Raw genomic sequence first — 26,103 nt, 5'->3', positions numbered from 1 at the left:
TCTTGCGTCACTTCTGAAAAAAAATCCACATGTTCTCTGAAACTACAAGTACAATCGACCTCAAAATTTGCAGTCAGCAGGGCATACATGTACTGAAAGTTTATAAAAAAACTTGGTGCAGATATCTCTCAAAGCTTTTCCTAGACAAAAGAAATGGCAATGCCCTAAAAATCGCTTGCTAGGTCCGTAAATCTCAGTAAAAACCTACAATAAAATGTCCGCTCCGAGATTGAAATACTAATCTGTGTTACAAACAGGTGCTGAAAAATGTACAATATCAGAAAATAATCAATAAATGTGTTTTAAAGTAACACCGGATCAATTAAATCCAAAACATGCACTGCCCGTGAACTGTCATCAAGTTGTCAATTTCCTACAATGACAAAAGAAATTACATTGTGTTTATTCCGTCTCTATACATGTTGTCTGTTCAAAGTCCCCACCTAAAAAGAAATAAAAAGACTATCTTTTCGTTATTATAAACCCGTGTCACGTGATGTGGCGCGCGCGCTGTACCTAAAATAAAAGAAAAACTTTCCAAACTAAACATGAAACTTCTCCGGTAACAATAATATAGACCCCATACAGAAACGAACAAACAAACAAACAAACAAACAAACACCCCCCCCCCCAAATTCAATTAATTTTAAAGGGGGAAAGACCCCCTACAATTGCTTTTTTAAAGCAATTGATTTATATTGTAAAAAACCTTTTAACCATTCTGTTCCGTTAATAAAAAAAAAAAAAAATCTCCCCGAGACCCCCTTTTGCCCCCCCCCCCCCTTTTTTTTTTAACCCTCCACTTACAACTGAATGTAGGTTGTGTGCTATCTATCCTATCAACGTAAAACGAACGACAACTCCAGTTTTATCCATATTATTAGGTCTTTCCACTTTTCTGTGGAAAGCCTATTGTATTTGTTCTGATTATTATTATTATTATTATTATTATTATTTTTTTTTTTTTCTTCCGCCAAATTTTGTTCTTGCGATAAATGTTTGTTTCGCAATATGTCGCTTAGATTTTTTTCATATTGTATCGTATAGTTTATGCGCTTTTAAATTTCACCCTGCTAAGCCGAACCATTTTCTTTGTAAGAGTTATCTCCCTATTCACTGTTTATCATGTGTGTGCATCTCCTTCGTAACAAAATAAGAAAGCGACAAAATTCTTTTTACAAATTGTTCGTTACATCCTCAGGAATTTTTGGCGTATTTGGATCGAAGCGATTCGAATAAATTTTATAGGAGTTATCTATCTTTACGGAATAAATTTGTCGGTATGTTTTTTTAACTCATAAACCGTTAACCGTATAACCCTGGAATGTTTTTATTTGAGTCCCCTGATTCCTAACTTAGAAAATTAGGTCAAGGTCAAAGGTCAAGGTCACATTTTAGATTTTCACATGTCTTTGATTTCCCTATAACTCTTGAACGGTTATAGATACAAAAAAATTAAGCAGTGAAAAATGCTTGGTACTTCAAGGGGCAACTTTTTTACATTATGACTATATTGATTTTACCATCATGTAAGGGACATAACTCCCATCGATGGTTTTTAAAAAAGCCATTTTTAGGCAAAACTCTTTAACAAAAGGTCCTTGACCCTTAGGGTCTTTTGCAATGACCTTGTGGAGCAATGACCTTGACGAAAGTCACAAGGTCAAAGGTCAAGGTCATCAAATTATGTGGTTTTGGCACTATTTAAGCAGTTTTATGTGTGTTTGAATTTCAACCAACCAACCAACCAACCAACCAACCAACCAACCAACCAACCAACCAACCAATCAATCAATCAATCAATCAATCAATCAATCAATCAATCAATCAATCAATCAATGTTTCCGTTTCATGTGTTTGATACGGGATTCAAGGTCTCTTTTTTTTTCGCTTGTTTGAATTGAGTCTATCAAACGTTTATAACCAACATATTTAACCAATATGTTTAACCAACGTGTTTAACCAACATGTTCAACCAACGTGTTTAACAAACCAACCAACAAATCAATGCATGTTTCCGTTTCATGTGTTAAATACGGGATCCAAGATGTGTTTTTTTTCCCGCTTGTTTAAATTGAGCCTATCCGACGTGTTTAACCAGCCAACGTGTTTAACCAATATGTTTAACCAACATGTTTAACCAACCAACCAATCAATGCATGTTTCCGTTTCATGTGTTAAATACGGGATCCAAGATGTGTTTTTTTTTCGCTTGTTTAAATTGAGCCTATCCAACGTGTTTCACCACTATGTTTAACCAACGTGTTTAACCAACATGTTTAACCAACGTGTTTAACCAACATGTTTAACCAACGTGTTTAACCAACCAACCAATCAATGCATGTTTCCGTTTCATGTGTTAAATACGGGATCCAAGATGGTTTTTTTTCCCTTGTTTAAATTGAGCCTATCCAACGTGTTTAACCAGCCAACGTGTTTCACCAATATGTTTAACCAACGTGTTTAACCAACATGTTTAACCAACGTGTTTAATCAACGTGTTTAATCAACCAACCAACCAATCAATCAATCAATACATGTTTCCGTTTCATGCGTTAAATACGGGATCCAATTTTGAGCCTATCCAATGTGTTTAACCAACGTGTTTAAGCAACATGTTTAAGCAACGTGTTTAACCAACCAACCAATCAATCGATCAATCAATCATGATCATGATCAATAAATCATGTTTCATGAAAAATCGAAATTCAATATTGTTCTTGCGTCACTTCTGAAAAAAAATCCACATGTTCTCTGAAACTACAAGTACAATCGACCTCAAAATTTGCAGTCAGCAGGGCATACATGTACTGAAAGTTTATAAAAAAACTTGGTGCAGATATCTCTCAAAGCTTTTCCTAGACAAAAGAAATGGCAATGCCCTAAAAATCGCTTGCTAGGTCCGTAAATCTCAGTAAAAACCTACAATAAAATGTCCGCTCCGAGATTGAAATACTAATCTGTGTTACAAACAGGTGCTGAAAAATGTACAATATCAGAAAATAATCAATAAATGTGTTTTAAAGTAACACCGGATCAATTAAATCCAAAACATGCACTGCCCGTGAACTGTCATCAAGTTGTCAATTTCCTACAATGACAAAAGAAATTACATTGTGTTTATTCCGTCTCTATACATGTTGTCTGTTCAAAGTCCCCACCTAAAAAGAAATAAAAAGACTATCTTTTCGTTATTATAAACCCGTGTCACGTGATGTGGCGCGCGCGCTGTACCTAAAATAAAAGAAAAACTTTCCAAACTAAACATGAAACTTCTCCGGTAACAATAATATAGACCCCATACAGAAACGAACAAACAAACAAACAAACAAACAAACACCCCCCCCCCCCAAATTCAATTAATTTTAAAGGGGGAAAGACCCCCTACAATTGCTTTTTTAAAGCAATTGATTTATATTGTAAAAAACCTTTTTAACCATTCTGTTCCGTTAATAAAAAAAAAAAAAAATCTCCCCGAGACCCCCTTTTGCCCCCCCCCCCCCTTTTTTTTTTTAACCCTCCACTTACAACTGAATGTAGGTTGTGTGCTATCTATCCTATCAACGTAAAACGAACGACAACTCCAGTTTTATCCATATTATTAGGTCTTTCCACTTTTCTGTGGAAAGCCTATTGTATTTGTTCTGATTATTATTATTATTATTATTATTATTATTTTTTTTTTTTTCTTCCGCCAAATTTTGTTCTTGCGATAAATGTTTGTTTCGCAATATGTCGCTTAGATTTTTTTCATATTGTATCGTATAGTTTATGCGCTTTTAAATTTCACCCTGCTAAGCCGAACCATTTTCTTTGTAAGAGTTATCTCCCTATTCACTGTTTATCATGTGTGTGCATCTCCTTCGTAACAAAATAAGAAAGCGACAAAATTCTTTTTACAAATTGTTCGTTACATCCTCAGGAATTTTTGGCGTATTTGGATCGAAGCGATTCGAATAAATTTTATAGGAGTTATCTATCTTTACGGAATAAATTTGTCGGTATGTTTTTTTAACTCATAAACCGTTAACCGTATAACCCTGGAATGTTTTTATTTGAGTCCCCTGATTCCTAACTTAGAAAATTAGGTCAAGGTCAAAGGTCAAGGTCACATTTTAGATTTTCACATGTCTTTGATTTCCCTATAACTCTTGAACGGTTATAGATACAAAAAAATTAAGCAGTGAAAAATGCTTGGTACTTCAAGGGGCAACTTTTTTACATTATGACTATATTGATTTTACCATCATGTAAGGGACATAACTCCCATCGATGGTTTTTAAAAAAGCCATTTTTAGGCAAAACTCTTTAACAAAAGGTCCTTGACCCTTAGGGTCTTTTGCAATGACCTTGTGGAGCAATGACCTTGACGAAAGTCACAAGGTCAAAGGTCAAGGTCATCAAATTATGTGGTTTTGGCACTATTTAAGCAGTTTTATGTGTGTTTGAATTTCAACCAACCAACCAACCAACCAACCAACCAACCAACCAACCAACCAACCAACCAATCAATCAATCAATCAATCAATCAATCAATCAATCAATCAATCAATCAATGTTTCCGTTTCATGTGTTTGATACGGGATTCAAGGTCTCTTTTTTTTTCGCTTGTTTGAATTGAGTCTATCAAACGTTTATAACCAACATATTTAACCAATATGTTTAACCAACGTGTTTAACCAACATGTTCAACCAACGTGTTTAACAAACCAACCAACAAATCAATGCATGTTTCCGTTTCATGTGTTAAATACGGGATCCAAGATGTGTTTTTTTTCCCGCTTGTTTAAATTGAGCCTATCCGACGTGTTTAACCAGCCAACGTGTTTAACCAATATGTTTAACCAACATGTTTAACCAACCAACCAATCAATGCATGTTTCCGTTTCATGTGTTAAATACGGGATCCAAGATGTGTTTTTTTTTCGCTTGTTTAAATTGAGCCTATCCAACGTGTTTCACCACTATGTTTAACCAACGTGTTTAACCAACATGTTTAACCAACGTGTTTAACCAACATGTTTAACCAACGTGTTTAACCAACCAACCAATCAATGCATGTTTCCGTTTCATGTGTTAAATACGGGATCCAAGATGGTTTTTTTTCCCTTGTTTAAATTGAGCCTATCCAACGTGTTTAACCAGCCAACGTGTTTCACCAATATGTTTAACCAACGTGTTTAACCAACATGTTTAACCAACGTGTTTAATCAACGTGTTTAATCAACCAACCAACCAATCAATCAATCAATACATGTTTCCGTTTCATGCGTTAAATACGGGATCCAATTTTGAGCCTATCCAATGTGTTTAACCAACGTGTTTAAGCAACATGTTTAAGCAACGTGTTTAACCAACCAACCAATCAATCGATCAATCAATCATGATCATGATCAATAAATCATGTTTCATGAAAAATCGAAATTCAATATTGTTCTTGCGTCACTTCTGAAAAAAAATCCACATGTTCTCTGAAACTACAAGTACAATCGACCTCAAAATTTGCAGTCAGCAGGGCATACATGTACTGAAAGTTTATAAAAAAACTTGGTGCAGATATCTCTCAAAGCTTTTCCTAGACAAAAGAAATGGCAATGCCCTAAAAATCGCTTGCTAGGTCCGTAAATCTCAGTAAAAACCTACAATAAAATGTCCGCTCCGAGATTGAAATACTAATCTGTGTTACAAACAGGTGCTGAAAAATGTACAATATCAGAAAATAATCAATAAATGTGTTTTAAAGTAACACCGGATCAATTAAATCCAAAACATGCACTGCCCGTGAACTGTCATCAAGTTGTCAATTTCCTACAATGACAAAAGAAATTACATTGTGTTTATTCCGTCTCTATACATGTTGTCTGTTCAAAGTCCCCACCTAAAAAGAAATAAAAAGACTATCTTTTCGTTATTATAAACCCGTGTCACGTGATGTGGCGCGCGCGCTGTACCTAAAATAAAAGAAAAACTTTCCAAACTAAACATGAAACTTCTCCGGTAACAATAATATAGACCCCATACAGAAACGAACAAACAAACAAACAAACAAACAAACACCCCCCCCCCCCCAAATTCAATTAATTTTAAAGGGGGAAAGACCCCCTACAATTGCTTTTTTAAAGCAATTGATTTATATTGTAAAAAACCTTTTTAACCATTCTGTTCCGTTAATAAAAAAAAAAAAAAATCTCCCCGAGACCCCCTTTTGCCCCCCCCCCCTTTTTTTTTTTAACCCTCCACTTACAACTGAATGTAGGTTGTGTGCTATCTATCCTATCAACGTAAAACGAACGACAACTCCAGTTTTATCCATATTATTAGGTCTTTCCACTTTTCTGTGGAAAGCCTATTGTATTTGTTCTGATTATTATTATTATTATTATTATTATTATTTTTTTTTTTTTCTTCCGCCAAATTTTGTTCTTGCGATAAATGTTTGTTTCGCAATATGTCGCTTAGATTTTTTTCATATTGTATCGTATAGTTTATGCGCTTTTAAATTTCACCCTGCTAAGCCGAACCATTTTCTTTGTAAGAGTTATCTCCCTATTCACTGTTTATCATGTGTGTGCATCTCCTTCGTAACAAAATAAGAAAGCGACAAAATTCTTTTTACAAATTGTTCGTTACATCCTCAGGAATTTTTGGCGTATTTGGATCGAAGCGATTCGAATAAATTTTATAGGAGTTATCTATCTTTACGGAATAAATTTGTCGGTATGTTTTTTTAACTCATAAACCGTTAACCGTATAACCCTGGAATGTTTTTATTTGAGTCCCCTGATTCCTAACTTAGAAAATTAGGTCAAGGTCAAAGGTCAAGGTCACATTTTAGATTTTCACATGTCTTTGATTTCCCTATAACTCTTGAACGGTTATAGATACAAAAAAATTAAGCAGTGAAAAATGCTTGGTACTTCAAGGGGCAACTTTTTTACATTATGACTATATTGATTTTACCATCATGTAAGGGACATAACTCCCATCGATGGTTTTTAAAAAGCCATTTTTAGGCAAAACTCTTTAACAAAAGGTCCTTGACCCTTAGGGTCTTTTGCAATGACCTTGTGGAGCAATGACCTTGACGAAAGTCACAAGGTCAAAGGTCAAGGTCATCAAATTATGTGGTTTTGGCACTATTTAAGCAGTTTTATGTGTGTTTGAATTTCAACCAACCAACCAACCAACCAACCAACCAACCAACCAACCAACCAATCAATCAATCAATCAATCAATCAATCAATCAATCAATCAATCAATCAATCAATGTTTCCGTTTCATGTGTTTGATACGGGATTCAAGGTCTCTTTTTTTTTCGCTTGTTTGAATTGAGTCTATCAAACGTTTATAACCAACATATTTAACCAATATGTTTAACCAACGTGTTTAACCAACATGTTCAACCAACGTGTTTAACAAACCAACCAACAAATCAATGCATGTTTCCGTTTCATGTGTTAAATACGGGATCCAAGATGTGTTTTTTTTCCCGCTTGTTTAAATTGAGCCTATCCGACGTGTTTAACCAGCCAACGTGTTTAACCAATATGTTTAACCAACATGTTTAACCAACCAACCAATCAATGCATGTTTCCGTTTCATGTGTTAAATACGGGATCCAAGATGTGTTTTTTTTTCGCTTGTTTAAATTGAGCCTATCCAACGTGTTTCACCACTATGTTTAACCAACGTGTTTAACCAACATGTTTAACCAACGTGTTTAACCAACATGTTTAACCAACGTGTTTAACCAACCAACCAATCAATGCATGTTTCCGTTTCATGTGTTAAATACGGGATCCAAGATGGTTTTTTTTCCCTTGTTTAAATTGAGCCTATCCAACGTGTTTAACCAGCCAACGTGTTTCACCAATATGTTTAACCAACGTGTTTAACCAACATGTTTAACCAACGTGTTTAATCAACGTGTTTAATCAACCAACCAACCAATCAATCAATCAATACATGTTTCCGTTTCATGCGTTAAATACGGGATCCAATTTTGAGCCTATCCAATGTGTTTAACCAACGTGTTTAAGCAACATGTTTAAGCAACGTGTTTAACCAACCAACCAATCAATCGATCAATCAATCATGATCATGATCAATAAATCATGTTTCATGAAAAATCGAAATTCAATATTGTTCTTGCGTCACTTCTGAAAAAAAATCCACATGTTCTCTGAAACTACAAGTACAATCGACCTCAAAATTTGCAGTCAGCAGGGCATACATGTACTGAAAGTTTATAAAAAAACTTGGTGCAGATATCTCTCAAAGCTTTTCCTAGACAAAAGAAATGGCAATGCCCTAAAAATCGCTTGCTAGGTCCGTAAATCTCAGTAAAAACCTACAATAAAATGTCCGCTCCGAGATTGAAATACTAATCTGTGTTACAAACAGGTGCTGAAAAATGTACAATATCAGAAAATAATCAATAAATGTGTTTTAAAGTAACACCGGATCAATTAAATCCAAAACATGCACTGCCCGTGAACTGTCATCAAGTTGTCAATTTCCTACAATGACAAAAGAAATTACATTGTGTTTATTCCGTCTCTATACATGTTGTCTGTTCAAAGTCCCCACCTAAAAAGAAATAAAAAGACTATCTTTTCGTTATTATAAACCCGTGTCACGTGATGTGGCGCGCGCGCTGTACCTAAAATAAAAGAAAAACTTTCCAAACTAAACATGAAACTTCTCCGGTAACAATAATATAGACCCCATACAGAAACGAACAAACAAACAAACAAACAAACAAACACCCCCCCCCCCAAATTCAATTAATTTTAAAGGGGGAAAGACCCCCTACAATTGCTTTTTTAAAGCAATTGATTTATATTGTAAAAAACCTTTTTAACCATTCTGTTCCGTTAATAAAAAAAAAAAAAAATCTCCCCGAGACCCCCTTTTGCCCCCCCCCCCCTTTTTTTTTTTAACCCTCCACTTACAACTGAATGTAGGTTGTGTGCTATCTATCCTATCAACGTAAAACGAACGACAACTCCAGTTTTATCCATATTATTAGGTCTTTCCACTTTTCTGTGGAAAGCCTATTGTATTTGTTCTGATTATTATTATTATTATTATTATTATTATTTTTTTTTTTTTCTTCCGCCAAATTTTGTTCTTGCGATAAATGTTTGTTTCGCAATATGTCGCTTAGATTTTTTTCATATTGTATCGTATAGTTTATGCGCTTTTAAATTTCACCCTGCTAAGCCGAACCATTTTCTTTGTAAGAGTTATCTCCCTATTCACTGTTTATCATGTGTGTGCATCTCCTTCGTAACAAAATAAGAAAGCGACAAAATTCTTTTTACAAATTGTTCGTTACATCCTCAGGAATTTTTGGCGTATTTGGATCGAAGCGATTCGAATAAATTTTATAGGAGTTATCTATCTTTACGGAATAAATTTGTCGGTATGTTTTTTTAACTCATAAACCGTTAACCGTATAACCCTGGAATGTTTTTATTTGAGTCCCCTGATTCCTAACTTAGAAAATTAGGTCAAGGTCAAAGGTCAAGGTCACATTTTAGATTTTCACATGTCTTTGATTTCCCTATAACTCTTGAACGGTTATAGATACAAAAAAATTAAGCAGTGAAAAATGCTTGGTACTTCAAGGGGCAACTTTTTTACATTATGACTATATTGATTTTACCATCATGTAAGGGACATAACTCCCATCGATGGTTTTTAAAAAAGCCATTTTTAGGCAAAACTCTTTAACAAAAGGTCCTTGACCCTTAGGGTCTTTTGCAATGACCTTGTGGAGCAATGACCTTGACGAAAGTCACAAGGTCAAAGGTCAAGGTCATCAAATTATGTGGTTTTGGCACTATTTAAGCAGTTTTATGTGTGTTTGAATTTCAACCAACCAACCAACCAACCAACCAACCAACCAACCAACCAACCAACCAACCAATCAATCAATCAATCAATCAATCAATCAATCAATCAATCAATCAATCAATGTTTCCGTTTCATGTGTTTGATACGGGATTCAAGGTCTCTTTTTTTTTCGCTTGTTTGAATTGAGTCTATCAAACGTTTATAACCAACATATTTAACCAATATGTTTAACCAACGTGTTTAACCAACATGTTCAACCAACGTGTTTAACAAACCAACCAACAAATCAATGCATGTTTCCGTTTCATGTGTTAAATACGGGATCCAAGATGTGTTTTTTTTCCCGCTTGTTTAAATTGAGCCTATCCGACGTGTTTAACCAGCCAACGTGTTTAACCAATATGTTTAACCAACATGTTTAACCAACCAACCAATCAATGCATGTTTCCGTTTCATGTGTTAAATACGGGATCCAAGATGTGTTTTTTTTTCGCTTGTTTAAATTGAGCCTATCCAACGTGTTTCACCACTATGTTTAACCAACGTGTTTAACCAACATGTTTAACCAACGTGTTTAACCAACATGTTTAACCAACGTGTTTAACCAACCAACCAATCAATGCATGTTTCCGTTTCATGTGTTAAATACGGGATCCAAGATGGTTTTTTTTCCCTTGTTTAAATTGAGCCTATCCAACGTGTTTAACCAGCCAACGTGTTTCACCAATATGTTTAACCAACGTGTTTAACCAACATGTTTAACCAACGTGTTTAATCAACGTGTTTAATCAACCAACCAACCAATCAATCAATCAATACATGTTTCCGTTTCATGCGTTAAATACGGGATCCAATTTTGAGCCTATCCAATGTGTTTAACCAACGTGTTTAAGCAACATGTTTAAGCAACGTGTTTAACCAACCAACCAATCAATCGATCAATCAATCATGATCATGATCAATAAATCATGTTTCATGAAAAATCGAAATTCAATATTGTTCTTGCGTCACTTCTGAAAAAAAATCCACATGTTCTCTGAAACTACAAGTACAATCGACCTCAAAATTTGCAGTCAGCAGGGCATACATGTACTGAAAGTTTATAAAAAAACTTGGTGCAGATATCTCTCAAAGCTTTTCCTAGACAAAAGAAATGGCAATGCCCTAAAAATCGCTTGCTAGGTCCGTAAATCTCAGTAAAAACCTACAATAAAATGTCCGCTCCGAGATTGAAATACTAATCTGTGTTACAAACAGGTGCTGAAAAATGTACAATATCAGAAAATAATCAATAAATGTGTTTTAAAGTAACACCGGATCAATTAAATCCAAAACATGCACTGCCCGTGAACTGTCATCAAGTTGTCAATTTCCTACAATGACAAAAGAAATTACATTGTGTTTATTCCGTCTCTATACATGTTGTCTGTTCAAAGTCCCCACCTAAAAAGAAATAAAAAGACTATCTTTTCGTTATTATAAACCCGTGTCACGTGATGTGGCGCGCGCGCTGTACCTAAAATAAAAGAAAAACTTTCCAAACTAAACATGAAACTTCTCCGGTAACAATAATATAGACCCCATACAGAAACGAACAAACAAACAAACAAACAAACAAACACCCCCCCCCCCCCCCCAAATTCAATTAATTTTAAAGGGGGAAAGAATCCCTACAATTGCTTTTTTAAAGCAATTGATTTATATTGTAAAAAACCTTTTTAACCATTCTGTTCCGTTAATAAAAAAAAAAAAAAATCTCCCCGAGACCCCCTTTTGCCCCCCCCCCTTTTTTTTTTTAACCCTCCACTTACAACTGAATGTAGGTTGTGTGCTATCTATCCTATCAACGTAAAACGAACGACAACTCCAGTTTTATCCATATTATTAGGTCTTTCCACTTTTCTGTGGAAAGCCTATTGTATTTGTTCTGATTATTATTATTATTATTATTATTATTATTTTTTTTTTTTTCTTCCGCCAAATTTTGTTCTTGCGATAAATGTTTGTTTCGCAATATGTCGCTTAGATTTTTTTCATATTGTATCGTATAGTTTATGCGCTTTTAAATTTCACCCTGCTAAGCCGAACCATTTTCTTTGTAAGAGTTATCTCCCTATTCACTGTTTATCATGTGTGTGCATCTCCTTCGTAACAAAATAAGAAAGCGACAAAATTCTTTTTACAAATTGTTCGTTACATCCTCAGGAATTTTTGGCGTATTTGGATCGAAGCGATTCGAATAAATTTTATAGGAGTTATCTATCTTTACGGAATAAATTTGTCGGTATGTTTTTTTAACTCATAAACCGTTAACCGTATAACCCTGGAATGTTTTTATTTGAGTCCCCTGATTCCTAACTTAGAAAATTAGGTCAAGGTCAAAGGTCAAGGTCACATTTTAGATTTTCACATGTCTTTGATTTCCCTATAACTCTTGAACGGTTATAGATACAAAAAAATTAAGCAGTGAAAAATGCTTGGTACTTCAAGGGGCAACTTTTTTACATTATGACTATATTGATTTTACCATCATGTAAGGGACATAACTCCCATCGATGGTTTTTAAAAAGCCATTTTTAGGCAAAACTCTTTAACAAAAGGTCCTTGACCCTTAGGGTCTTTTGCAATGACCTTGTGGAGCAATGACCTTGACGAAAGTCACAAGGTCAAAGGTCAAGGTCATCAAATTATGTGGTTTTGGCACTATTTAAGCAGTTTTATGTGTGTTTGAATTTCAACCAACCAACCAACCAACCAACCAACCAACCAACCAACCAACCAATCAATCAATCAATCAATCAATCAATCAATCAATCAATCAATCAATCAATCAATGTTTCCGTTTCATGTGTTTGATACGGGATTCAAGGTCTCTTTTTTTTTCGCTTGTTTGAATTGAGTCTATCAAACGTTTATAACCAACATATTTAACCAATATGTTTAACCAACGTGTTTAACCAACATGTTCAACCAACGTGTTTAACAAACCAACCAACAAATCAATGCATGTTTCCGTTTCATGTGTTAAATACGGGATCCAAGATGTGTTTTTTTTCCCGCTTGTTTAAATTGAGCCTATCCGACGTGTTTAACCAGCCAACGTGTTTAACCAATATGTTTAACCAACATGTTTAACCAACCAACCAATCAATGCATGTTTCCGTTTCATGTGTTAAATACGGGATCCAAGATGTGTTTTTTTTTCGCTTGTTTAAATTGAGCCTATCCAACGTGTTTCACCACTATGTTTAACCAACGTGTTTAACCAACATGTTTAACCAACGTGTTTAACCAACATGTTTAACCAACGTGTTTAACCAACCAACCAATCAATGCATGTTTCCGTTTCATGTGTTAAATACGGGATCCAAGATGGTTTTTTTTCCCTTGTTTAAATTGAGCCTATCCAACGTGTTTAACCAGCCAACGTGTTTCACCAATATGTTTAACCAACGTGTTTAACCAACATGTTTAACCAACGTGTTTAATCAACGTGTTTAATCAACCAACCAACCAATCAATCAATCAATACATGTTTCCGTTTCATGCGTTAAATACGGGATCCAATTTTGAGCCTATCCAATGTGTTTAACCAACGTGTTTAAGCAACATGTTTAAGCAACGTGTTTAACCAACCAACCAATCAATCGATCAATCAATCATGATCATGATCAATAAATCATGTTTCATGAAAAATCGAAATTCAATATTGTTCTTGCGTCACTTCTGAAAAAAAATCCACATGTTCTCTGAAACTACAAGTACAATCGACCTCAAAATTTGCAGTCAGCAGGGCATACATGTACTGAAAGTTTATAAAAAAACTTGGTGCAGATATCTCTCAAAGCTTTTCCTAGACAAAAGAAATGGCAATGCCCTAAAAATCGCTTGCTAGGTCCGTAAATCTCAGTAAAAACCTACAATAAAATGTCCGCTCCGAGATTGAAATACTAATCTGTGTTACAAACAGGTGCTGAAAAATGTACAATATCAGAAAATAATCAATAAATGTGTTTTAAAGTAACACCGGATCAATTAAATCCAAAACATGCACTGCCCGTGAACTGTCATCAAGTTGTCAATTTCCTACAATGACAAAAGAAATTACATTGTGTTTATTCCGTCTCTATACATGTTGTCTGTTCAAAGTCCCCACCTAAAAAGAAATAAAAAGACTATCTTTTCGTTATTATAAACCCGTGTCACGTGATGTGGCGCGCGCGCTGTACCTAAAATAAAAGAAAAACTTTCCAAACTAAACATGAAACTTCTCCGGTAACAATAATATAGACCCCATACAGAAACGAACAAACAAACAAACAAACAAACAAACACCCCCCCCCCCCCCAAATTCAATTAATTTTAAAGGGGGAAAGACCCCCTACAATTGCTTTTTTAAAGCAATTGATTTATATTGTAAAAAACCTTTTTAACCATTCTGTTCCGTTAATAAAAAAAAAAAAAAATCTCCCCGAGACCCCCTTTTGCCCCCCCCCCCTTTTTTTTTTTAACCCTCCACTTACAACTGAATGTAGGTTGTGTGCTATCTATCCTATCAACGTAAAACGAACGACAACTCCAGTTTTATCCATATTATTAGGTCTTTCCACTTTTCTGTGGAAAGCCTATTGTATTTGTTCTGATTATTATTATTATTATTATTATTATTATTTTTTTTTTTTTCTTCCGCCAAATTTTGTTCTTGCGATAAATGTTTGTTTCGCAATATGTCGCTTAGATTTTTTTCATATTGTATCGTATAGTTTATGCGCTTTTAAATTTCACCCTGCTAAGCCGAACCATTTTCTTTGTAAGAGTTATCTCCCTATTCACTGTTTATCATGTGTGTGCATCTCCTTCGTAACAAAATAAGAAAGCGACAAAATTCTTTTTACAAATTGTTCGTTACATCCTCAGGAATTTTTGGCGTATTTGGATCGAAGCGATTCGAATAAATTTTATAGGAGTTATCTATCTTTACGGAATAAATTTGTCGGTATGTTTTTTTAACTCATAAACCGTTAACCGTATAACCCTGGAATGTTTTTATTTGAGTCCCCTGATTCCTAACTTAGAAAATTAGGTCAAGGTCAAAGGTCAAGGTCACATTTTAGATTTTCACATGTCTTTGATTTCCCTATAACTCTTGAACGGTTATAGATACAAAAAAATTAAGCAGTGAAAAATGCTTGGTACTTCAAGGGGCAACTTTTTTACATTATGACTATATTGATTTTACCATCATGTAAGGGACATAACTCCCATCGATGGTTTTTAAAAAGCCATTTTTAGGCAAAACTCTTTAACAAAAGGTCCTTGACCCTTAGGGTCTTTTGCAATGACCTTGTGGAGCAATGACCTTGACGAAAGTCACAAGGTCAAAGGTCAAGGTCATCAAATTATGTGGTTTTGGCACTATTTAAGCAGTTTTATGTGTGTTTGAATTTCAACCAACCAACCAACCAACCAACCAACCAACCAACCAACCAACCAATCAATCAATCAATCAATCAATCAATCAATCAATCAATCAATCAATCAATCAATGTTTCCGTTTCATGTGTTTGATACGGGATTCAAGGTCTCTTTTTTTTTCGCTTGTTTGAATTGAGTCTATCAAACGTTTATAACCAACATATTTAACCAATATGTTTAACCAACGTGTTTAACCAACATGTTCAACCAACGTGTTTAACAAACCAACCAACAAATCAATGCATGTTTCCGTTTCATGTGTTAAATACGGGATCCAAGATGTGTTTTTTTTCCCGCTTGTTTAAATTGAGCCTATCCGACGTGTTTAACCAGCCAACGTGTTTAACCAATATGTTTAACCAACATGTTTAACCAACCAACCAATCAATGCATGTTTCCGTTTCATGTGTTAAATACGGGATCCAAGATGTGTTTTTTTTTCGCTTGTTTAAATTGAGCCTATCCAACGTGTTTCACCACTATGTTTAACCAACGTGTTTAACCAACATGTTTAACCAACGTGTTTAACCAACATGTTTAACCAACGTGTTTAACCAACCAACCAATCAATGCATGTTTCCGTTTCATGTGTTAAATACGGGATCCAAGATGGTTTTTTTTCCCTTGTTTAAATTGAGCCTATCCAACGTGTTTAACCAGCCAACGTGTTTCACCAATATGTTTAACCAACGTGTTTAACCAACATGTTTAACCAACGTGTTTAATCAACGTGTTTAATCAACCAACCAACCAATCAATCAATCAATACATGTTTCCGTTTCATGCGTTAAATACGGGATCCAATTTTGAGCCTATCCAATGTGTTTAACCAACGTGTTTAAGCAACATGTTTAAGCAACGTGTTTAACCAACCAACCAATCAATCGATCAATCAATCATGATCATGATCAATAAATCATGTTTCATGAAAAATCGAAATTCAATATTGTTCTTGCGTCACTTCTGAAAAAAAATCCACATGTTCTCTGAAACTACAAGTACAATCGACCTCAAAATTTGCAGTCAGCAGGGCATACATGTACTGAAAGTTTATAAAAAAACTTGGTGCAGATATCTCTCAAAGCTTTTCCTAGACAAAAGAAATGGCAATGCCCTAAAAATCGCTTGCTAGGTCCGTAAATCTCAGTAAAAACCTACAATAAAATGTCCGCTCCGAGATTGAAATACTAATCTGTGTTACAAACAGGTGCTGAAAAATGTACAATATCAGAAAATAATCAATAAATGTGTTTTAAAGTAACACCGGATCAATTAAATCCAAAACATGCACTGCCCGTGAACTGTCATCAAGTTGTCAATTTCCTACAATGACAAAAGAAATTACATTGTGTTTATTCCGTCTCTATACATGTTGTCTGTTCAAAGTCCCCACCTAAAAAGAAATAAAAAGACTATCTTTTCGTTATTATAAACCCGTGTCACGTGATGTGGCGCGCGCGCTGTACCTAAAATAAAAGAAAAACTTTCCAAACTAAACATGAAACTTCTCCGGTAACAATAATATAGACCCCATACAGAAACGAACAAACAAACAAACAAACAAACAAACACCCCCCCCCCCCCCAAATTCAATTAATTTTAAAGGGGGAAAGACCCCCTACAATTGCTTTTTTAAAGCAATTGATTTATATTGTAAAAAACCTTTTTAACCATTCTGTTCCGTTAATAAAAAAAAAAAAAAATCTCCCCGAGACCCCCTTTTGCCCCCCCCCCCCTTTTTTTTTTTTAACCCTCCACTTACAACTGAATGTAGGTTGTGTGCTATCTATCCTATCAACGTAAAACGAACGACAACTCCAGTTTTATCCATATTATTAGGTCTTTCCACTTTTCTGTGGAAAGCCTATTGTATTTGTTCTGATTATTATTATTATTATTATTATTATTATTTTTTTTTTTTTCTTCCGCCAAATTTTGTTCTTGCGATAAATGTTTGTTTCGCAATATGTCGCTTAGATTTTTTTCATATTGTATCGTATAGTTTATGCGCTTTTAAATTTCACCCTGCTAAGCCGAACCATTTTCTTTGTAAGAGTTATCTCCCTATTCACTGTTTATCATGTGTGTGCATCTCCTTCGTAACAAAATAAGAAAGCGACAAAATTCTTTTTACAAATTGTTCGTTACATCCTCAGGAATTTTTGGCGTATTTGGATCGAAGCGATTCGAATAAATTTTATAGGAGTTATCTATCTTTACGGAATAAATTTGTCGGTATGTTTTTTTAACTCATAAACCGTTAACCGTATAACCCTGGAATGTTTTTATTTGAGTCCCCTGATTCCTAACTTAGAAAATTAGGTCAAGGTCAAAGGTCAAGGTCACATTTTAGATTTTCACATGTCTTTGATTTCCCTATAACTCTTGAACGGTTATAGATACAAAAAAATTAAGCAGTGAAAAATGCTTGGTACTTCAAGGGGCAACTTTTTTACATTATGACTATATTGATTTTACCATCATGTAAGGGACATAACTCCCATCGATGGTTTTTAAAAAAGCCATTTTTAGGCAAAACTCTTTAACAAAAGGTCCTTGACCCTTAGGGTCTTTTGCAATGACCTTGTGGAGCAATGACCTTGACGAAAGTCACAAGGTCAAAGGTCAAGGTCATCAAATTATGTGGTTTTGGCACTATTTAAGCAGTTTTATGTGTGTTTGAATTTCAACCAACCAACCAACCAACCAACCAACCAACCAACCAACCAACCAACCAACCAATCAATCAATCAATCAATCAATCAATCAATCAATCAATCAATCAATCAATCAATGTTTCCGTTTCATGTGTTTGATACGGGATTCAAGGTCTCTTTTTTTTTCGCTTGTTTGAATTGAGTCTATCAAACGTTTATAACCAACATATTTAACCAATATGTTTAACCAACGTGTTTAACCAACATGTTCAACCAACGTGTTTAACAAACCAACCAACAAATCAATGCATGTTTCCGTTTCATGTGTTAAATACGGGATCCAAGATGTGTTTTTTTTCCCGCTTGTTTAAATTGAGCCTATCCGACGTGTTTAACCAGCCAACGTGTTTAACCAATATGTTTAACCAACATGTTTAACCAACCAACCAATCAATGCATGTTTCCGTTTCATGTGTTAAATACGGGATCCAAGATGTGTTTTTTTTTCGCTTGTTTAAATTGAGCCTATCCAACGTGTTTCACCACTATGTTTAACCAACGTGTTTAACCAACATGTTTAACCAACGTGTTTAACCAACATGTTTAACCAACGTGTTTAACCAACCAACCAATCAATGCATGTTTCCGTTTCATGTGTTAAATACGGGATCCAAGATGGTTTTTTTTCCCTTGTTTAAATTGAGCCTATCCAACGTGTTTAACCAGCCAACGTGTTTCACCAATATGTTTAACCAACGTGTTTAACCAACATGTTTAACCAACGTGTTTAATCAACGTGTTTAATCAACCAACCAACCAATCAATCAATCAATACATGTTTCCGTTTCATGCGTTAAATACGGGATCCAATTTTGAGCCTATCCAATGTGTTTAACCAACGTGTTTAAGCAACATGTTTAAGCAACGTGTTTAACCAACCAACCAATCAATCGATCAATCAATCATGATCATGATCAATAAATCATGTTTCATGAAAAATCGAAATTCAATATTGTTCTTGCGTCACTTCTGAAAAAAAATCCACATGTTCTCTGAAACTACAAGTACAATCGACCTCAAAATTTGCAGTCAGCAGGGCATACATGTACTGAAAGTTTATAAAAAAACTTGGTGCAGATATCTCTCAAAGCTTTTCCTAGACAAAAGAAATGGCAATGCCCTAAAAATCGCTTGCTAGGTCCGTAAATCTCAGTAAAAACCTACAATAAAATGTCCGCTCCGAGATTGAAATACTAATCTGTGTTACAAACAGGTGCTGAAAAATGTACAATATCAGAAAATAATCAATAAATGTGTTTTAAAGTAACACCGGATCAATTAAATCCAAAACATGCACTGCCCGTGAACTGTCATCAAGTTGTCAATTTCCTACAATGACAAAAGAAATTACATTGTGTTTATTCCGTCTCTATACATGTTGTCTGTTCAAAGTCCCCACCTAAAAAGAAATAAAAAGACTATCTTTTCGTTATTATAAACCCGTGTCACGTGATGTGGCGCGCGCGCTGTACCTAAAATAAAAGAAAAACTTTCCAAACTAAACATGAAACTTCTCCGGTAACAATAATATAGACCCCATACAGAAACGAACAAACAAACAAACAAACAAACAAACACCCCCCCCCCCCCCAAATTCAATTAATTTTAAAGGGGGAAAGACCCCCTACAATTGCTTTTTTAAAGCAATTGATTTATATTGTAAAAAACCTTTTTAACCATTCTGTTCCGTTAATAAAAAAAAAAAAAAATCTCCCCGAGACCCCCTTTTGCCCCCCCCCCCTTTTTTTTTTTAACCCTCCACTTACAACTGAATGTAGGTTGTGTGCTATCTATCCTATCAACGTAAAACGAACGACAACTCCAGTTTTATCCATATTATTAGGTCTTTCCACTTTTCTGTGGAAAGCCTATTGTATTTGTTCTGATTATTATTATTATTATTATTATTATTATTTTTTTTTTTTTCTTCCGCCAAATTTTGTTCTTGCGATAAATGTTTGTTTCGCAATATGTCGCTTAGATTTTTTTCATATTGTATCGTATAGTTTATGCGCTTTTAAATTTCACCCTGCTAAGCCGAACCATTTTCTTTGTAAGAGTTATCTCCCTATTCACTGTTTATCATGTGTGTGCATCTCCTTCGTAACAAAATAAGAAAGCGACAAAATTCTTTTTACAAATTGTTCGTTACATCCTCAGGAATTTTTGGCGTATTTGGATCGAAGCGATTCGAATAAATTTTATAGGAGTTATCTATCTTTACGGAATAAATTTGTCGGTATGTTTTTTTAACTCATAAACCGTTAACCGTATAACCCTGGAATGTTTTTATTTGAGTCCCCTGATTCCTAACTTAGAAAATTAGGTCAAGGTCAAAGGTCAAGGTCACATTTTAGATTTTCACATGTCTTTGATTTCCCTATAACTCTTGAACGGTTATAGATACAAAAAAATTAAGCAGTGAAAAATGCTTGGTACTTCAAGGGGCAACTTTTTTACATTATGACTATATTGATTTTACCATCATGTAAGGGACATAACTCCCATCGATGGTTTTTAAAAAGCCATTTTTAGGCAAAACTCTTTAACAAAAGGTCCTTGACCCTTAGGGTCTTTTGCAATGACCTTGTGGAGCAATGACCTTGACGAAAGTCACAAGGTCAAAGGTCAAGGTCATCAAATTATGTGGTTTTGGCACTATTTAAGCAGTTTTATGTGTGTTTGAATTTCAACCAACCAACCAACCAACCAACCAACCAACCAACCAACCAACCAATCAATCAATCAATCAATCAATCAATCAATCAATCAATCAATCAATCAATCAATGTTTCCGTTTCATGTGTTTGATACGGGATTCAAGGTCTCTTTTTTTTTCGCTTGTTTGAATTGAATCTATCAAACGTTTATAACCAACATATTTAACCAATATGTTTAACCAACGTGTTTAACCAACATGTTCAACCAACGTGTTTAACAAACCAACCAACAAATCAATGCATGTTTCCGTTTCATGTGTTAAATACGGGATCCAAGATGTGTTTTTTTTCCCGCTTGTTTAAATTGAGCCTATCCGACGTGTTTAACCAGCCAACGTGTTTAACCAATATGTTTAACCAACATGTTTAACCAACCAACCAATCAATGCATGTTTCCGTTTCATGTGTTAAATACGGGATCCAAGATGTGTTTTTTTTTCGCTTGTTTAAATTGAGCCTATCCAACGTGTTTCACCACTATGTTTAACCAACGTGTTTAACCAACATGTTTAACCAACGTGTTTAACCAACATGTTTAACCAACGTGTTTAACCAACCAACCAATCAATGCATGTTTCCGTTTCATGTGTTAAATACGGGATCCAAGATGGTTTTTTTTCCCTTGTTTAAATTGAGCCTATCCAACGTGTTTAACCAGCCAACGTGTTTCACCAATATGTTTAACCAACGTGTTTAACCAACATGTTTAACCAACGTGTTTAATCAACGTGTTTAATCAACCAACCAACCAATCAATCAATCAATACATGTTTCCGTTTCATGCGTTAAATACGGGATCCAATTTTGAGCCTATCCAATGTGTTTAACCAACGTGTTTAAGCAACATGTTTAAGCAACGTGTTTAACCAACCAACCAATCAATCGATCAATCAATCATGATCATGATCAATAAATCATGTTTCATGAAAAATCGAAATTCAATATTGTTCTTGCGTCACTTCTGAAAAAAAATCCACATGTTCTCTGAAACTACAAGTACAATCGACCTCAAAATTTGCAGTCAGCAGGGCATACATGTACTGAAAGTTTATAAAAAAACTTGGTGCAGATATCTCTCAAAGCTTTTCCTAGACAAAAGAAATGGCAATGCCCTAAAAATCGCTTGCTAGGTCCGTAAATCTCAGTAAAAACCTACAATAAAATGTCCGCTCCGAGATTGAAATACTAATCTGTGTTACAAACAGGTGCTGAAAAATGTACAATATCAGAAAATAATCAATAAATGTGTTTTAAAGTAACACCGGATCAATTAAATCCAAAACATGCACTGCCCGTGAACTGTCATCAAGTTGTCAATTTCCTACAATGACAAAAGAAATTACATTGTGTTTATTCCGTCTCTATACATGTTGTCTGTTCAAAGTCCCCACCTAAAAAGAAATAAAAAGACTATCTTTTCGTTATTATAAACCCGTGTCACGTGATGTGGCGCGCGCGCTGTACCTAAAATAAAAGAAAAACTTTCCAAACTAAACATGAAACTTCTCCGGTAACAATAATATAGACCCCATACAGAAACGAACAAACAAACAAACAAACAAACAAACACCCCCCCCCCCCCAAATTCAATTAATTTTAAAGGGGGAAAGACCCCCTACAATTGCTTTTTTAAAGCAATTGATTTATATTGTAAAAAACCTTTTTAACCATTCTGTTCCGTTAATAAAAAAAAAAAAAAATCTCCCCGAGACCCCCTTTTGCCCCCCCCCCTTTTTTTTTTTAACCCTCCACTTACAACTGAATGTAGGTTGTGTGCTATCTATCCTATCAACGTAAAACGAACGACAACTCCAGTTTTATCCATATTATTAGGTCTTTCCACTTTTCTGTGGAAAGCCTATTGTATTTGTTCTGATTATTATTATTATTATTATTATTATTATTTTTTTTTTTTTCTTCCGCCAAATTTTGTTCTTGCGATAAATGTTTGTTTCGCAATATGTCGCTTAGATTTTTTTCATATTGTATCGTATAGTTTATGCGCTTTTAAATTTCACCCTGCTAAGCCGAACCATTTTCTTTGTAAGAGTTATCTCCCTATTCACTGTTTATCATGTGTGTGCATCTCCTTCGTAACAAAATAAGAAAGCGACAAAATTCTTTTTACAAATTGTTCGTTACATCCTCAGGAATTTTTGGCGTATTTGGATCGAAGCGATTCGAATAAATTTTATAGGAGTTATCTATCTTTACGGAATAAATTTGTCGGTATGTTTTTTTAACTCATAAACCGTTAACCGTATAACCCTGGAATGTTTTTATTTGAGTCCCCTGATTCCTAACTTAGAAAATTAGGTCAAGGTCAAAGGTCAAGGTCACATTTTAGATTTTCACATGTCTTTGATTTCCCTATAACTCTTGAACGGTTATAGATACAAAAAAATTAAGCAGTGAAAAATGCTTGGTACTTCAAGGGGCAACTTTTTTACATTATGACTATATTGATTTTACCATCATGTAAGGGACATAACTCCCATCGATGGTTTTTAAAAAGCCATTTTTAGGCAAAACTCTTTAACAAAAGGTCCTTGACCCTTAGGGTCTTTTGCAATGACCTTGTGGAGCAATGACCTTGACGAAAGTCACAAGGTCAAAGGTCAAGGTCATCAAATTATGTGGTTTTGGCACTATTTAAGCAGTTTTATGTGTGTTTGAATTTCAACCAACCAACCAACCAACCAACCAACCAACCAACCAACCAACCAATCAATCAATCAATCAATCAATCAATCAATCAATCAATCAATCAATCAATCAATGTTTCCGTTTCATGTGTTTGATACGGGATTCAAGGTCTCTTTTTTTTTCGCTTGTTTGAATTGAGTCTATCAAACGTTTATAACCAACATATTTAACCAATATGTTTAACCAACGTGTTTAACCAACATGTTCAACCAACGTGTTTAACAAACCAACCAACAAATCAATGCATGTTTCCGTTTCATGTGTTAAATACGGGATCCAAGATGTGTTTTTTTTCCCGCTTGTTTAAATTGAGCCTATCCGACGTGTTTAACCAGCCAACGTGTTTAACCAATATGTTTAACCAACATGTTTAACCAACCAACCAATCAATGCATGTTTCCGTTTCATGTGTTAAATACGGGATCCAAGATGTGTTTTTTTTTCGCTTGTTTAAATTGAGCCTATCCAACGTGTTTCACCACTATGTTTAACCAACGTGTTTAACCAACATGTTTAACCAACGTGTTTAACCAACATGTTTAACCAACGTGTTTAACCAACCAACCAATCAATGCATGTTTCCGTTTCATGTGTTAAATACGGGATCCAAGATGGTTTTTTTTCCCTTGTTTAAATTGAGCCTATCCAACGTGTTTAACCAGCCAACGTGTTTCACCAATATGTTTAACCAACGTGTTTAACCAACATGTTTAACCAACGTGTTTAATCAACGTGTTTAATCAACCAACCAACCAATCAATCAATCAATACATGTTTCCGTTTCATGCGTTAAATACGGGATCCAATTTTGAGCCTATCCAATGTGTTTAACCAACGTGTTTAAGCAACATGTTTAAGCAACGTGTTTAACCAACCAACCAATCAATCGATCAATCAATCATGATCATGATCAATAAATCATGTTTCATGAAAAATCGAAATTCAATATTGTTCTTGCGTCACTTCTGAAAAAAAATCCACATGTTCTCTGAAACTACAAGTACAATCGACCTCAAAATTTGCAGTCAGCAGGGCATACATGTACTGAAAGTTTATAAAAAAACTTGGTGCAGATATCTCTCAAAGCTTTTCCTAGACAAAAGAAATGGCAATGCCCTAAAAATCGCTTGCTAGGTCCGTAAATCTCAGTAAAAACCTACAATAAAATGTCCGCTCCGAGATTGAAATACTAATCTGTGTTACAAACAGGTGCTGAAAAATGTACAATATCAGAAAATAATCAATAAATGTGTTTTAAAGTAACACCGGATCAATTAAATCCAAAACATGCACTGCCCGTGAACTGTCATCAAGTTGTCAATTTCCTACAATGACAAAAGAAATTACATTGTGTTTATTCCGTCTCTATACATGTTGTCTGTTCAAAGTCCCCACCTAAAAAGAAATAAAAAGACTATCTTTTCGTTATTATAAACCCGTGTCACGTGATGTGGCGCGCGCGCTGTACCTAAAATAAAAGAAAAACTTTCCAAACTAAACATGAAACTTCTCCGGTAACAATAATATAGACCCCATACAGAAACGAACAAACAAACAAACAAACAAACAAACACCCCCCCCCCCCCAAATTCAATTAATTTTAAAGGGGGAAAGACCCCCTACAATTGCTTTTTTAAAGCAATTGATTTATATTGTAAAAAACCTTTTTAACCATTCTGTTCCGTTAATAAAAAAAAAAAAAAATCTCCCCGAGACCCCCTTTTGCCCCCCCCCCCCTTTTTTTTTTTAACCCTCCACTTACAACTGAATGTAGGTTGTGTGCTATCTATCCTATCAACGTAAAACGAACGACAACTCCAGTTTTATCCATATTATTAGGTCTTTCCACTTTTCTGTGGAAAGCCTATTGTATTTGTTCTGATTATTATTATTATTATTATTATTATTATTTTTTTTTTTTTCTTCCGCCAAATTTTGTTCTTGCGATAAATGTTTGTTTCGCAATATGTCGCTTAGATTTTTTTCATATTGTATCGTATAGTTTATGCGCTTTTAAATTTCACCCTGCTAAGCCGAACCATTTTCTTTGTAAGAGTTATCTCCCTATTCACTGTTTATCATGTGTGTGCATCTCCTTCGTAACAAAATAAGAAAGCGACAAAATTCTTTTTACAAATTGTTCGTTACATCCTCAGGAATTTTTGGCGTATTTGGATCGAAGCGATTCGAATAAATTTTATAGGAGTTATCTATCTTTACGGAATAAATTTGTCGGTATGTTTTTTTAACTCATAAACCGTTAACCGTATAACCCTGGAATGTTTTTATTTGAGTCCCCTGATTCCTAACTTAGAAAATTAGGTCAAGGTCAAAGGTCAAGGTCACATTTTAGATTTTCACATGTCTTTGATTTCCCTATAACTCTTGAACGGTTATAGATACAAAAAAATTAAGCAGTGAAAAATGCTTGGTACTTCAAGGGGCAACTTTTTTACATTATGACTATATTGATTTTACCATCATGTAAGGGACATAACTCCCATCGATGGTTTTTAAAAAGCCATTTTTAGGCAAAACTCTTTAACAAAAGGTCCTTGACCCTTAGGGTCTTTTGCAATGACCTTGTGGAGCAATGACCTTGACGAAAGTCACAAGGTCAAAGG

Source organism: Mytilus trossulus, chromosome 12, assembly GCF_036588685.1.
Source record: "Mytilus trossulus isolate FHL-02 chromosome 12, PNRI_Mtr1.1.1.hap1, whole genome shotgun sequence".
NCBI classification, from domain to species: Eukaryota; Metazoa; Mollusca; class Bivalvia; order Mytilida; family Mytilidae; genus Mytilus; species Mytilus trossulus.
The sequence above is the reverse complement of the archived record's forward strand: the minus strand, read 5'-3'. Positions refer to the sequence as shown.